This window comes from Pseudophryne corroboree, chromosome 6, assembly GCF_028390025.1.
Source record: "Pseudophryne corroboree isolate aPseCor3 chromosome 6, aPseCor3.hap2, whole genome shotgun sequence".
Taxonomy (NCBI): Eukaryota; Metazoa; Chordata; class Amphibia; order Anura; family Myobatrachidae; genus Pseudophryne; species Pseudophryne corroboree.
This window is the reverse complement of record NC_086449.1, coordinates 660,353,046-660,365,147: the sequence shown is the minus strand read 5'-3', so window position 1 is coordinate 660,365,147 and position 12,102 is coordinate 660,353,046. Positions and strand designations below refer to the sequence as shown.

The 12,102-nt window shown below is 45.2% G+C and overlaps 1 protein-coding gene and 2 pseudogenes across 1 annotated transcript in view; 2 read left to right on the top strand and 1 right to left on the bottom strand.

Annotated features, from left to right (window-relative positions):
* LOC134933196 (rho GTPase-activating protein 7-like) overlaps nt 1–12,102 on the top strand; it is a 426,624-nt gene that overhangs the window by 148,921 nt on the left and 265,601 nt on the right. The window lies entirely within an intron of this gene.
* LOC134938782 (5S ribosomal RNA) lies at nt 1,309–1,427 on the bottom strand (annotated as a pseudogene).
* LOC134937026 (5S ribosomal RNA) lies at nt 2,860–2,978 on the top strand (annotated as a pseudogene).

Genomic DNA, 12,102 nt, shown 5'->3' with positions numbered 1-12,102 from the left:
TAGATACATTATTGCACATTTAGTTTCATTCGTTCAAACTGCAAGTCAACCAAAAGTCATAGGAGCAATTGCTTTACTGTCTGGCAAAACATGTTGGTATTTGCTCAGTAACTGTTGGAAAGCCATTCTGCACATTGCTCATTCTTTGTGTAGGCTGTAGAAATCATATAAAATATGAAAGCAAAGAAGCACATTGAGAACTGTTTTTTCTTTTTAATCAAATAGAACATAGGGGGACATTTACTAAGCAGTGTTAAGAGCGGAGAAGTGAGCCAGTGGAGAAGTGCCCATGGCAACCAATCAGCACTGAAGTAACATCTAGAATTTGCATACTATAAAATTATACAGAGCTGCTGATTGGTTGATGGGGCAACTTCTCCAGTGGCTCACTTCTCCGCTCTTATCACTGCTTAGTAAATGTCCCCCATAGTTCCTAGAACTCAACTGGATTATTATGTCATCTGAGTAATCTTTTTTTTCTTCTTCGGATATTTAAAAGCAAAGTCCACCTTGAAATAAGTATTGAAAACATTATTTATAGTAATAATATGTGTTATTATATATTCTTACTAAAAATTTCCTAAAATTGTGCAGTTAACGTTTGTCAATGAGCAGGACAACTTCTAAACCTTATGACTAGACAAGAGGCGATCGGGCACCAGTTAGATTGATAGAATATTGATACTAGAAAACCAATGATTGGACTATTAAACACTCCAAAATAGGAGGCGGAAGAAAAAAACGCCTGTTTTTTACTTAAATAGATAACGTTGTCCTAGTTGGTGGTGCGCCCAGAGCCAGAGAGTACATGTGCTAGGGAAGGGGAGAGAAAGAAGGCTCTTGTGTGGGCGCACTCTTTTAGAAAGGAAGGAAAATTCCTATAACATAAGGAGAGAAGTACTTAAAATTTAACTTTTAATGTTGACATTTATAGCAAAGTTACCCATATAGCTGATCCATGTAGGAGAAAGATAGAAGATTAAAAATGTTCTGGTCTATTTAATCACAGTGTGTGATAGAAATGGTTGTAGACACTTGTTCGTCTTACCCCCATTTCCCCTGACCAGTACAGAATATCTGTATTAATGGGACCAAGGAGTGGTCATAAGAATTATCTGCTAAGTACGTCCCATTTGGGCTACTTAAAATCAGAGATAAATAATCTTCTGCATCAAAGGGACCTGACTTTCAGACGTAAGCCACAATAATTGGTCGTAGGCCTCAGGTATGAGAAAGATCTCAAAGATGAGAATTAGTGGTGATACTGCTGTTGGCGTCGCAAATCACATATAACGGGAAAACGTCCCTGCTCTACAACACCGGGTATTCACAGGAAGTCTCCTCACCCGGTGCTAACCCGGCCCAACGCTGTTTAGCTTCCAAGATCGGACGAGATCGGGCGTTGGCAGCGTGGTATGATAGTAGAGAATTTATATGAAAGTACACCAATGAGAGTGCACCTATATAGGAAAATAAGGGAAAGATAAAGAGATGAAAGAAATGAGGACAGTTGGTAGAGAAAAAGGGATGAATTAGTAAAGTACAACTAGGTGGATCTGCTTTCTGCGTTTAGACACAGCTCATCAAATCCCACATCTGTGGTATTGTGCTCTGTGAATCGCAGATGAGAGTCCACGAAAAAAATAGTGAGGCATGAACAAGAGGTGTGCAATACATAATTTAGGTTAGTTTATCAGTGAGGAATTGCCGCAAAGGACTGGTAAGAAATTAAATTTTAAAATAAGATTATACATATCATCAAAACAGTATACTGGCCTCTGCTGGTGGGAACTCAGCATGCCAGTAAATAAAGAATTTTTTCAACCAGGTGTTAGTTTAGCAAATTCCAGAAAATGAAACAAGAAAAAGAGAAAGAATTTTTGATATACGTTTTACTGTCAGATAATAAGGCTTAAAACAGAAATCTGCAAATGTACTACACAAGTCTATTCATATCTTGCAAAGATAATGCATATTAATGAAAGCACATAAAATATTGCTGTATGTGTATATTGTACAAAAATTAAGCAGATTAAATGAATGGTATTCCCCCATACCCGGAAGTGAACAAGCCCGTCAGGGTGAAACGCGTTTTCCACGGGGGGGAGCACACATGGAGTGGATCTTCTGCTCCTGCACGGGCACCTGATGATGCTCTGACCTGCCTACTCTTTCCAAATCTTGGTGACCGTAAGCCCACTGCTGTTCTGTGTACACCACACACAGACAGCAGTACTCAATATGCATTCATTTAATCTGCTTGATTTTTGTACAATATACACATACAGCAATATTTTATGTGCTTTCATTAATATGCATTATCTTTGCAAGATATGAATAGACTTGTGTAGTACATTTGCAGATTTCTGTGTTAAGCCTTATTATCTGACAGCAAAACGTATATCAAAAAATCTTTCTCTTTTTCTTGTTTCATTTTCTGGAATTTGCTAAACTAACACCTGGTTGAAAAAATTCTTTCTTTACTGGCATGCTGAGTTCCCACCAGCAGAGGCCAGTATACTGTTTTGATGATATGTATAATCTTATTTTAAAATTTAATTTCTTACCAGTCCTTTGCGGCAATTCCTCACTGATAAACTAACCTAAATTATGTATTGCACACCTCTTGTTCATGCCTCACTATTTTTTCGTGGACTCTCATCTGCGATTCACAGAGCACAATACCACAGATGTGGGATTTGATGAGCTGTGTCTAAACGCAGAAAGCAGATCCACCTAGTTGTACTTTACTAATTCATCCCTTTTTCTCTACCAACTGTCCTCATTTCTTTCATCTCTTTATCTTTCCCTTATTTTCCTATATAGGTGCACTCTCATTGGTGTACTTTCATATAAATTCTCTACTATCATACCACGCTGCCAACGCCCGATCTCGTCCGATCTTGGAAGCTAAACAGCGTTGGGCCGGGTTAGTACCGGGTGAGGAGACTTCCTGTGAATACCCGGTGTTGTAGAGCAGGGACGTTTTCCCGTTATATGTGATTTGCGACGCCAACAGCAGTATCACCACTAATTCTCATCTTTGAGATCTTTCTCATACCTGAGGCCTACGACCAATTATTGTGGCTTACGTCTGAAAGTCAGGTCCCTTTGATGCAGAAGATTATTTATCTTTGAATTTAAGTAGCCCAAATGGGACATACTTAGCAGATAATTCTTATGACCACTCCTTGGTCCCATTAATACAGATATTCTGTACTGGTCAGGGGAAATGGGGGTAAGACGAACAAGTGTCTACAACCATTTCTATCACACACTGTGATTAAATAGACCAGAACATTTTTAATCTTCTATCTTTCTCCTGTATGGATCAGCTATATGGGTAACTTTGTTATAAATGTCAACATTAAAAGTTAATTTTTAAGTACTTCTCTCCTTATGTTATAGGAATTTTCCTTCCTTTCTAAAAGAGTGCGCCCACACAAGAGCCTTCTTTCTCTCCCCTTCCCTAGCACAACTTCTAAACCTGCCAGGGATTTGGGAAAATCAAATTAATTTCATGAAGACAAAAGTTGAATCCCTTAACATTATTGGCTCATTAGTTCCAACAAAAATAATGCTGGTTATACACTGTCCATTATCGGGCCAATCATAATTGGCTGATTGGCCCAATAATTGGATAGTGTGTATGCATAGGCATTAGCAGATAAATGGTTTCAAACAGTCAGATTGGGAGGTCGGGATAACATGTGTGTCTATGTGTGCACACAGATCCAATAATTGCTCCATCAGATAGGACCGTTTATTGGATGCAAACAGAAATTAGGAAATCACTCATTCAGCGCTAAATGTCTTATACAATGTATAGAAGTGTATTGGTCACTGTCACTTTAAGTAGCTGTTCAGATTTCCTGATGGAGTCTTCTCATAGACTCATAGCGGATCCGATAAGGATCCTGGCATTCAGGATCCCGTCAGTCGGAATCCCAATGCTGGAATCCCAAAGCCAGAATCCCGACACTGCTCAGAATACTGACATAGATCGAAATGCCGGCGCCAGGATCCAGAACAAACGTCTGCCAGGACAGAACACTGAGAAAGCCACGAGGGGAAGGGGTTAGTTATAGGATGTGAGGAGAGGGTTAGAGTTAGACTGCTGGGGGGAGGGGTAAGGGTTAGGCTGCGGAGAGGGAGGGTTAGGGTTAGGCACCACGGGGAGGGTTACTGTCAGGCTGAGGAGAGGGAGGGTTAGGGTTAGGCACCACGGGGAGGGTTAATGTCAGGCTGCGGAGAGGGAGGGTTAGGGTTAGGCACCACGGGGAGGGTTAATGTCAGGCTGCGGAGAGGGAGGGTTAGGGTTAGGCACCACGGGGAGGGTTACTGTCAGGTTGAGGAGAGGGAGGGTTAGGGTTAGGCACCCCAGGGGAGGGTTAATGTCAGGCTGCGGAGAGGGAGGGTTAGGGTTAGGCACCCCAGGGGAGGGTTAATGTCAGGCTGAGGAGAGGGAGGGTTAGGGTTAGGCACCCCAGGGGAGGGTTAATGTCAAGCTGCGGAGAGGGAGGGTTAGGGTTAGGCACCCCAGGGGAGGGTTAATGTCAGACTGCGGAGAGGGAGGTTTAGGGTTAGGCACCCCAGGGGAGGGTTAATGTCAGGCTGAGGAGAGGGAGGTTTAGGGTTAGGCACCCCAGGGGAGGGTTAATGTCAGGCTGAGGAGAGGGAGGGTTGGGCACCCCAGGGGAGGGTTAATGTCAGGCTGTGGAGAGGGAGGGTTGGGCACCCCAGGGGAGGGTTAATGTCAGGCTGAGGAGAGGGAGGGTTAGGGTTAGGCACCCCAGGGGAGGGTTAATGTCAGGCTGCGGAGAGGGAGGGTTAGGGTTAGGCACCCCAGGGGAGGGTTAATGTCAGGCTGAGGAGAGGGAGGGTTAGGGTTAGGCACCCCAGGGGAGGGTTAATGTCAGGCTGCGGAGAGGGAGGTTTAGGGTTAGGCACACCAGGGGAGGGTTAATGTCAGGCTGAGGAGAGGGAGGGTTAGGGTTCGGTACCCCAGGGGAGGGTTGATGTCAGGCTGAGGAGAGGGAGGGTTAGGGTTAGGCACCACGGGGAGGGTTAGGGTTAGACTGCGGTGGGTGGGGGTGGGGGCAAGTGTCAGTTTCGGGGATGAGGCGATAGGGTTAGAGAGGTTTGGGATTAGGAATAGTATACTTACTGCTTAAGCGTCGGGATACCGCTGTCGGTATTCTGACTGCTGGCATCCCATGCGCCGGGATCCCGATACCATCCCGACTCATAGTTGTATTCTCAAAAATGAAAGGAGAAAACATAAATAGTGAAGCACAAATTAATCAACATAAAAACAGAAAATACGCTTCTTCAAGAAAGCCTTCATCACAAAATTGGTGGTCCACAAGTGGATGAAAGGGTAACAATTACCAGCTGATAGACAGAACTGTCAATGGCCAGTTCATAAGCGCATGTATGAGATATAATATCTCAGTGTCAGTCCCGGGTCCTTCACTGCTCCATGCTCTGGTCCCAATAAGCCACATCTTCAGACGCATGTGTCACTGGGCCTCTCCATCAGCCTGGTTAAGGACTGCCCGTTGACAGTTTTGAGAACAATCTGGCAAAAGACCTGTTGGATCAGTAATAGATTTACCCATTTGTTGCTAAGGGTTTTTTCTCCATTTTGCTTAGGCCATATTTTGGCATTTGTGCTCACCATATTTCAACATCCGTATCACTGATTTTTTTATGCAGTACAAGTGGCAAATGCCGGATTTCTTGGGGGGGTTTCCAAATGCAGTCCACAATCTCCCATTCTGTGGAACATTGGAGCAAGTGCAGGAGTCTGTGAGAGTGGTAGAAGAGTCCTAGTAACGACTGTGGATATTAATGTAAACATTGGTCTTTTTTATACACTGGATACTATATGGAATACAGTATTAATATCTAACTCAACAGTATAGGCTGTAGCAAACATATTTATTTCATACATAAATACAAAAACATAATAGAATCAGTACTGCACTTTCTAAGCACACATTCTCCCACCTCATGATCAGGCTCCTGTCTCTTTTTCATGGTAGCTACTCTCTGGTCCAGTGCACTAATTGAGGTCTCAGATTCACACACAGCAAACTAGGTAGAGTAAGCTGCTACCATTGGCCATGTGCAGCAGCTTTACTCTGTCCCTATAACTGCATGATGTGGCAGCAGCTCTAGTAATCGTATTATATACTATTGCTATTGCTGTCATAATTTGAGCCACTGGTCAAGAGGAGAGGGGTTTCCAGGCAACCAGAAACCCTCCATGCATACCTTTTTCTTCAACACTTCAAATAAAAATGAACTAGTGACTAGAAATGGCTGTTTTTTATTAAAATTTCAAGAAAGTGAATGAAAAGACAATGTGGTTTTGTTTCCAAAACACCAGCAATGTAATTGTCAGTATTAATCCACATCTGCAAAATAATAACTAGCAGGATTCTCCATGTAGGTTTTCATTGAACAAAAAAAATCACATGAAAATTTACTTTTTTAAAAAGTTATTTTTGCCTTCTCTATTTAGGCGCTAATAATGTGTAGAAATAATAACAATAGCCCAACAAAACCTACTATTTCTCTTACGTCCCAGAGGATGCTGGGGTCCACATTAGTACCATAGGGTATAGACGGGTCCACTAGGAGCCATTGGCACTTTAAGAGTTTGAGAGAGTGGGCTGGCTCCTCCCTCTATACCCCTCCTACCAGACTCAGTTTAGAAAATGTGCCCGGAGGAGCCGGTCACAGCTAGGAGCTCTACAGAGTTTATCTGGTAAAGTTTATATTTGAGCCGTTCCATGTAATCAGGATTGCACTGGTTTAGCACAAATTCTAGCAAGGGAGCCTGAGTGGTTATCCTCTATCAAATCTATGATTTCTCAGATTTCAAATAGGGTTGCACAAAATTAATCTGCAACTCAGGCTTTACAGAACTCTATGGCAGTCTGACCCAGTTCTGGTACATCAGGGCTCCCCGCTGTATATTCACATAAACGTGTTCTTGCTCAGATCATGCAGGATGATACTGATACCGATTCTGATACTGCAGACGGTGACGGGGATGTGTCGCGGAGGGCTGCATCGCTTGCAAAAGGGGTGCAGTTGATGATAGACGCTATTAGAGATGTGTTGAATATTACTGATACAACACCCGAGCAGGTTGAGGAGGCTTACTTCACTGAAAATAAGAAAACCTCGCTAACCTTCCCTGCGTCAAAGGAATTAAATGCTATATTTGAAAAGGCTTGGGAAAACCAGGATAAAAAATTCTAGATACCTAAAAGGGTTCTGGTAGCGTTTCCTTTCCCGGTAGAGGATAGGGAAAAAATGGGTAAACCCGCCTATTGTTGACGCGTCAGTATCCAGACTCTCAAAAAAGGTGGTTTTACCTATTCCAGGATCTACCGCCTTGAAAGAGCCGGCTGATCGTAAAATTGATAATACGCTCAAATCCATGTACACGGCTTCTGGGGCAATCCTGCGTCCCACTATTGCCAGTGCTTGGATTGCCAAAGCTATAATAAAGTGATCAGGCACGTTCCTTGAGGACTTGGATACTATGGAGAAATGTGATGTTGAATTGTTTTTACGTAACATTCAGGATTCGGCAGGATTTCTGGTAGAATCCATGAAAGACCTGGGTTCCATGGCTGCGGGGATTTCCTCCATGTCAGTATCAGCTCGTCGAGAACTGTGGTTGCACCAGTGGTCTGCCGATGCGGAATCCAGGAGAAGTGTGGAGACCCTACCCTACACAGGTCAGGCTCTGTTTGGGGAAGTGTTAGATGCGTGGATCTCCACGTCTACAGCTGGTAAGTCACCCTTTCTTCCCTCAGCTCCGAAGAAACCCTTTTCTTCAGTTACATCACAGCCCTTTCGGTCTACCAAGCCCAGAAAGGCCAAGCCGTCCAACACCTTCTTTCGGGGAGGTCGGCCCAAGTTCAAGAAACCTGCGACTGCAGGTTCCCAGGAACAGAAACCTGCTTCAGATACACCAAAGTCCTCTGCATGATGGTAGACTGAATGCCTGGAGGTGGGGCCAGTGGGAGCGAGACTCAGACATTTCAGTCATGTCTGGGTGTCCTCCGGCCTGGACCCCTTGGTGCAAGATATTGTGTCCCAGGGGTTACAGGCTGGAATTTCAAAATCTCCCTCCTCACCGATTTTTCAGATCAGGCTTGCCAGCTCTACTGGCAGACAGGACTGTCCTGCAAGAAGCCATCCAGAAGTTGGTGGAGGCACGAGTTATTGTGCTAGTACAACCTCATATGCAAAACAAAGGTTACTATTCGAACCTTTTCGTGGTAACGAAACCGGATGGTTCGATCAGGCCCATCCTGAACTTAAAATCACTAAACCCTTTTCTGAGGGAGTTCAAGTTCAAAATGGAATCTCTAAGGGCAGTGATATCAGGTCTGGAGGAGGGGGAATTCCTAGTATCCCTGGATATCAAGGATGTGTACCTCCACATTCTGATTTGGCTGCCGCATCAAGCTTATCTTCGATTCGCTTTGTTGGACTGTCACTTTCAGTTCCAAGCCCTCCCATTCGGGCTTTCCACAGCACCGAGGGTATTCACCAAGGTGATGGCGGAAATCATGATTCTCCTCCGCAGACAGGGGGTGAACATAATTCCGTATCTGGACGTTCTGCTGATAAAGGCATCGTCCAAGGAGAAGCTGATACGGTCCATAACACTCATGACCCAGCTTCTCAGGGAACATGGATGGATCCTGAATCTTCCAAAATCACAATTGGAACCAACCAGGAGGTTGTCCTTTCTGGGAATGATCCTCGACACGGAGTTGCAGATGGTGTTTCTCTCAGAGGAGAAAGCGTTGGTGATTCAAACAATGGTCCAGGATTTCCTGAAGCCAGCCCGGGTGTCAGTTCATCAGTGCATTTGCCTTCTGGGGAAGATGGTGGCCTCTTACGAAGCTCTGCAGTAGAGGAGGTTTCACGCTCGGTCTTTCCAACTGGATCTCCTGGACAAGTGGTCGGGATCCCATCTACACATGCACCAGAGAATACGTCTGTCACCAAAGGCCAGGATTTCACTCCTCTGGTGGCTGCAATTACCTCACCTTCTGGAGGGCCACAGGTTCGGGATTCAGGACTGGATCCTTCTAACCACGGATGCAAGTCTCCGGGGCTGGGGCGCAGTCACTCAAGGGGAAACCTTCCAAGGAAGGTGGTCAATCCTGGATGCCAGCCTGCCGATAAACATTCTGGAACTAAGAGCCGTCTACAACGGTCATCTCCTAGCGGCCCATCTTCTGAGGAATCGGGTCATTCAAGTGCAGTCAGACAATGTGACAACAGTGGCTTACATAAACCGACAAGGCGGAACGAAGAGCAGAGCTGCAATGGCAGAGGTTACAAGAATCATCCTCTGGGCAGAAAAGCACGCGTTGGCGCTGTCAGCAATTTTCATTTCGGGAGTAGACAACTGGGAAGCGGACTTCCTCAGCAGATACGATCTCCATCCAGGGGAGTGGGGTCTCCATCCAGAGGGGTTCAAGGAGGTGACAGATTTTTGGGGCGTACCCCAGATCGACATGATGGCCTCTCATCTCAACAAGAAGCTTCGGTGGTATTGTTCCAAGTCGAGGCATCCGCAAGCAGTGGCGGTGGACGCCCTAGTGACTCCGTGGGTGTTCTAGTCGGTGTACATGTTTCCTCCACTTCCACGCATCCCAAGAGTTCTAAAGCTCATAAGGAGAACAAAGGTTCAAGCTGTTCGCCTATCAAGACTTACCGCGGCTACGTTTGACGGCATGGAGGTTGAACGCCTGGCACGAGCTCGGACGGGAATTCCGAACAAGGTTATTCCTACCCTGATACAGGCTAGGAAAGGAGTAATGTCTAAACATTACCATCGAATTTGGAAAAAGTATGTTTCTTGGTGTGAGTCCAAAAAAAGAGGGAACAATGGTGCGCTTGAATTAGAATATAAAATTATATAATATAATGAGTGTCTGCCTTTACTCACTGCTGCAATCAGTAAACAAAGAGTCTACTTTAATTTAAATACAACCTTTTACTCCAATTAAATGACAAACGTATATACATAAAACTTTAAAAATCAAAATCAAAAGATCAGTATGTTCCACACACTCTAGTAGGAGACAGATAGTATCCTTTGGCACTGTAAAGGATTAGCAGCAACAGTGTAATTATACCATTAGTAGCAACATTGTATTCATATGACACTAAACAGACCCATCCAATCTGTTACATCCAAATGTGTCACATCAAAATGTGTCAAGACTGTATCAACTGCCAACAAATTGTATCACAAGTCTCTCAAATCCTTCTGCTACTGGCACCCAGTGGTGTGAGTCCAAGAAATATCCTGCAGTGGAGTTTCAACTGGGACAGTTTCTCCTCTTCCTACAAGCTGGTGTGGATATGGGCCTGATTTTGACCCTATCCATTTTCTTCCAAGAACAATTGGCTGCCCTCCCTGAGGTTCAGACCTTTTTGAAGGGAGTTATGCACATCCAACCTCCCTTTGTACCTCCTACGGCGCCTTGGGACCTTAACGTGGTGTTGCAGTTCCTCCAATCGAACTGGTTTGAACCTCTACAGGAGGTTGAGGTCAAATTTCTTACGTGGAAGGCTGTCACTTTGTTAGCTTTAGCTTCTGCTAGACATGTTTCGGAGTTGGGGGCTTTGTCCTGTAAAAGCCCATACTTGATCTTCCACGAAGATAGAGCTGAACTCCGGACACGTCAGCAGTTTCTTCCGAAGGTTGTGTCGGCATTTCATATCAACCAACCTGTTGTGGTGGCTACTGACTCCTCAATTTCATCAAAGTCCTTTGATATTGTAAGGGCTCTTAAAATATATGTGATGAGGACTGCTCGTCACAGCAAATCGGACTCTCTGTTTGTCCTGTATGATCCCAAGAAAATTGGGTGTCCTGCTTCTAAGCAGACAATATCTCGCTGGATCAGGTTCACTATCCAGCATGCGTATTCTACGGCAGGCTTGCTGTGTCCTACATCTGTCAAGGCCCACTCTACTCGTAAGGTGGGGTTTTCCTGGGCAGCTGCCCGGGGTGTTTCTGTTACGTTCCCTGTACTTGGTACTCCAGAGACTGGACGGATGAGCCCCAAGTACAGGAACATGATGCTGCGGTAGGAACGGAGTTCAGCAGTAACCCCTACAGAAACCCTGACTCTGTTGTTCCACCCGCGTGGAAGGGCGGATTATGTCTGCCCAACTCCGATGCCCCCCGGTCTTAGTTGGAGACAAGGCGTAAACTGAGACGGGGCGAGAACAAGGGGAACCTCTAACTAAACAGAAACCCGAGTTAGAGGCGGCTACAGAACTCAAACAAAAGTATGTGCGACTCAGCCGCCAAGACAAATAACAACAAAAGGTAATGCTGCCCACACGCCTACACGATGCCGTCGTATACCGGCGAGGACAGCCAAAGCAGAGACCTCCACAGGAAACACCAAAGGAAAATACCAGAAAGTTACGGCCAAGCCGCTACTCACAACACCGGTGCTAATACAGGCAGGTGAACGGGAACCCCGAGGCCGCAGGCACAGGCTCACAGGAATGGAAAGCTGGAAGGATTCCAACAACAGGCTTCCGGACACCAGGACTCAGGATTACAGGATCAAAGGCAGACAAAACTCAGGATTCCAGGACAGAAACACTCCAGGACGAGAAGCTCCAGACTCTGACAGAGCTTAGTACACAGGATTCCAGTATCAGACAGGGCCAGCACACAGATGCAATACTGGACCAGACACTAATCAGGAACATCCAGGTATAACAACAAACGTCTATCACCAGCCCAGAACTGCATAGCTAGCTGGGTAATAAGGGAACATGCCCCAATCAGGATGGCTGGAGACCAGGCACACTGTAATGGCCAAATACCTACAGGTGAGAGTAACACAGACAAGAGCCAGATTGCAGTACAGAGACTCACCACATAATGATCAACTATCAGACAGGTGAGGCTAAACACATAGAAACAGGCTGCAATTACACCGACTCACCACGGGCGGCCAACAAGAGTCTTCTAAACCAGTGCAATGGAAATCCTGGCATGCGAACAGAACTATAGTACAAAATACA